Here is a 4290-nt window from a genome sequence, read left to right on the forward strand (position 1 = left end):
CATAGGCATTAGGATGCGCCCGCCATGCAGGCGGGCGCATCCTGTATGTTTACCATTGCAGCGGGCGGAGCAGAATTCTCCACCCGCCGCAATTGTAAAAGTGCATGTTGTGCTTTTCAAAGGGCAACATGACAGGCACCGCGCGGTGCCTGCCATGTTGCACTTTGAAATGCGGGGGGGTACCATAGGTACCCCCCATGTGCACCCCCCAAGCCACGGACTCCCAGGGGGCCCGCAATGGGCCCCCGCAGGGAGTCTCCGCATGCCTTTCAGTGGTGGCAATGCCGCCATGGGAAGGCATTGTCCACAGCCCATTGTAATATGGCAGGCGGTGTCTAACAGACACCGCCACCATGTTACTGGTTTTCCGCCCCGGCCGCAAGGCGACCGGGGTGGAAAATATGCGGGCGGTGTTTGTCACCGCTGCAGTCCCTCCCGCCATACTAATATGGCGGGGGGGTATTGGGCTGATGATGTCGGGCGGAAATCCGCCCGACATCATAATGGGCCCCATAGTTTTGTCCAGAAACAAGGGAGCATTCAGTATAAGATCCCAGGGTAGATTTTAAGTTTAGGTGGAAAGTAGCTCCAATGTAGAGTCCCTACATCACCAGCGATAATATGAATTTGCTAACCTCAAACCTTTTTGTAAATCATATACTCCAGTTTCTTTCTCCGCTTTAAGTAGGTTGCTTAAATAGACAACGTCTTTATTGGGAGTTGATACAGCATCCTTTAGGGCTCATTCTCTCAAATCAGAAATGGCTTCCAAAACATTCTGGGCTGGGGCATGATTAGAAAATATCATTATGTTTCAGATTTGTCCAGATTTTTGACTTTTTAAACGTGTTATTGTTAACTTCTGTCGGAATTGCAAAAACAACAGGTGATGGACCGAATTTGGATCAATGTCACACATTCAACCCAGTCAAAAGATCTGGGTCCTAATCCATCGTTTTTTTGCACTCCACACCACCCTGGGTTAGACAATGGCGGAACGGAATCAAGCATCCGAGGACCGGATGGGGCACAGGGTCAGAGCTGATTTGCATATCGCCATTGTCTAACCCAGGGTGGTGTGGAGTGCAAAAAAACGATGGATTTGGGCCCAGATCTTTGGACTGGGGTGAGTGTGTGACATTGATCCACATTCGGTCCATCACCTGTTGTGTTTGCATATTCCGCCCTAAGTGCGCTGGGGATGCCCAGACGTGTGTCCCATGCACTCCACACCACTGGAGTCAAGCTAGCCGGGCTGATGAGAGGTGTTACCTCGAAACCGGTCCGGTCCTCGGATGCTTGATTCCGTTCTGGGAAGGACATGGCTTTTGTAGTTCGGACTGGACTGTTCCCATGGGGCACAGGGTCAGAGCTGATTTGCATATAGCCATTGTCTAACCCAGGGTGGTGTGGAGTGCAAAAAAACGATGGATTTGGGCCCAGATCTTTGGACTGGGGTGAGTGTGTGACATTGATCCACATTCGGTCCATCACCTGTTGTGTTTGCATTGTTAATTTCTGTAGCATTCTTCTTTCTCAGTAGCTGGAATGCTTTGAACATGCATATTAGAGCCTCCTGTCTTGTAATAAAATGCAAATTTTTCTAATTCAATAGTGAAGGGAAGTCCTGATGTTATTTACGATATGGAGGCAAATATTATCCCACCACTTAGGATACCACATAAAAGTTAAATTCTAATGTATCATATTTTCTTCTTAGGCCCAGTGTCAACTATGCCTGCAACTTCCTAGTTAGTTAATAGGGTGGCACAGCCTGAGGATATGGGAAGATGAGCAGAATATGGATAACGAGAACTTGCCGGACTACTCAAGTGATGAAGTGTATTGGGATTCTTCCTCTTCTTTGTTTTCCTTCATTTCATTTATTGACTGTGAATTCTGCAGTATCAAGATAAGAGGCCAGAAGTATGATAGATACTCTATTTATGGGCCAATGTAGGACCCACTTTAGGTTTCTGTTTGATCTCAGGAGAGGCAGCTTTGTGAGTTATGTAGTTTTGTTCAGCGCTTAGTTTCTAAAAGAATAAGTGGGGACACAAGTTTTTCTCAGAGTCCATGGCTGGCTCTGTGCAAAACCTTGATGTTTTGATTTCACCTTCTTTATCTCGCTAATGAAGGTTATGTTTCATCATTACTTCCTCACTTTGTCACTTTTTTCTGTCTTTCTCCTTGGGAGGTGGCTCTCCACCAACAGAAGAAATTAACCAGAAGGTAGGAAATGGAAGGGTTGGAAGTAGAATTTTTTTTTTGTTAACATAAACATATATGCATTGCAACATTCTATCATACAAAAACTCAAAGATTTTTTAACAATATAAACCACATAACAACCCAGATCCTAAACCTATTTGACACTCTATGAAGAAGTTAAAGACAAGCAAGTGGTATAAGAGCAGACTCCCTGTAAACATTTACACAATAAAACATTTTTGACGAGATCTAAAAACCCATTCCATCCCACCGCAACATGGCAACAAATTCAATCATCGCCTCTGGCTATTAATCAAAGTTGGTACCCCATATTCTATTGAATTTCTTATGGCCCCCAATTCATGCTGCATAGGTGTATTCACTTTTCTTCATCCTTCTCATCTTCTGACCCCAATCCAGGGCCAACAGAATTGAATCCGAACACCATTTTTGTGATAGCAGTGACCTAGCAATTGCCATTGCTATATACAAAAATCTAGTCACTGACTCTATAAAGGTAAGATCGGGGTCAAAACCAAATAAGATTAACCTATCATTCACTTCCAACTCTATATTACATGTGGTTGCGGTGAAGGCTTAAACCTGGATATGTATTGTGCAAAATATGCATCATAGTAGCTTTTAAGGTTGGGGAGTGCTAACCCTCCCTGGTCTAAATCTTCATTAAAGTGCTAAGTGCTAGGCGTGGTTTTTTTCCCAAATAAGGGCTGTAAACATAGACTCAACCTGAGAAAAGGAAGAGCAATGTGAGGCACCTGTTCCCTTTGACACCCATCAACCAACTCTAACCTTTAATCCTGTTATTCAATCTCCCCTGATCTGTGATCTGAGCAATAAGTATCTGTTTCAAAAACTCTCTGGGTTAGGGAACCATATCACCTTTGTCATCTTTACTTCAAGCCCCTGCATCTTAATAGCAAAGCTTAGTGCTTAGATCATAACCACTTAATAATCAAAAAGAAGCGCCAATGTGGAGAGGTGTGGCTCACTGGTTAGAGGTGGCAGACCCGAGAGCAGAGAACGGCCCGGGACCAGGGTTCGATTCCCGACGCGGCAGGGTCTTGGACCAGGATCAGCGGACTGATAATTCTCGCATCGGTGCCTACTCCGACCAGGGAGCATACTCGGCAACTCTGGGCATTAGCTTGCCTCATCTCCACAACGGCCCCACACAAACGCCGGGGATGCCTGGTTTCACCTTGGAGACCCCCAGGAGGGACTATCTCACAGGGAAAGCCAGGACGGGTTCCCCAGCGGTCTATAGCGCTACGAGGCCTCCGGGTAGCAGTGCGCTTTACAAGACACAACAACAATACTGTATGTGAATTCTGAATCGATTGTCTCAACACATTTGAACTAAACAAAATGTCTTGGTCTCACATCTATGAGAAGATTTAATCTTTTATTTTTGATAAATGATTTTTTTGTTCATGAGTTTTGGTTTATAATTTTACCAAATTTGCATTTCACAATAAAAACCCACAAATATTATATACATTTTCAATCAAAATTCACTCATAACTCAGTCACCCTATCTGAAATACAACCACAGACATCATATAATCATAAATTTACACTGGAATGATACTATTCACAGAAAGCCATCTAATAATTTTTCTTTTTTATGCAAATCAATTTTGTATAATTGTTGGCTATAAATCACCTGGCAGGCCATGTATGTTAAATAGACAACTTCCCTTCTTCCTGCTTGTCCTGCATAGATATTTTGGGTCCACCTTTACATTGCCAGATCCATTCCAGATTTTTAGGATATCTTCTTGAGACAGGGTGAATTTAAAAGGAATCAGTTACATGACGAACAGTAATTTTGGAGATGGGCTGTAATTACTGGCCTCTATGACCTGCAAACCAGACTTATACAACCCTGAGAACATTAATGAAAATGGTGAATATGACCCTTTCTTGTTATAGGCCTTTTAAGAAGGCAACCGCAACAGTAAATGCCAGATGCTTAGTACTGTAATCGAAAAATAACGGCTCAGGTTGGGGTAGGTGGCCTAGTGGACGGATGGCTTACCCTGAATTGAACCTATCTGA

This window comes from Lissotriton vulgaris, chromosome 6, assembly GCF_964263255.1.
Source record: "Lissotriton vulgaris chromosome 6, aLisVul1.2, whole genome shotgun sequence".
Lineage (NCBI taxonomy): Eukaryota > Metazoa > Chordata > Amphibia > Caudata > Salamandridae > Lissotriton > Lissotriton vulgaris.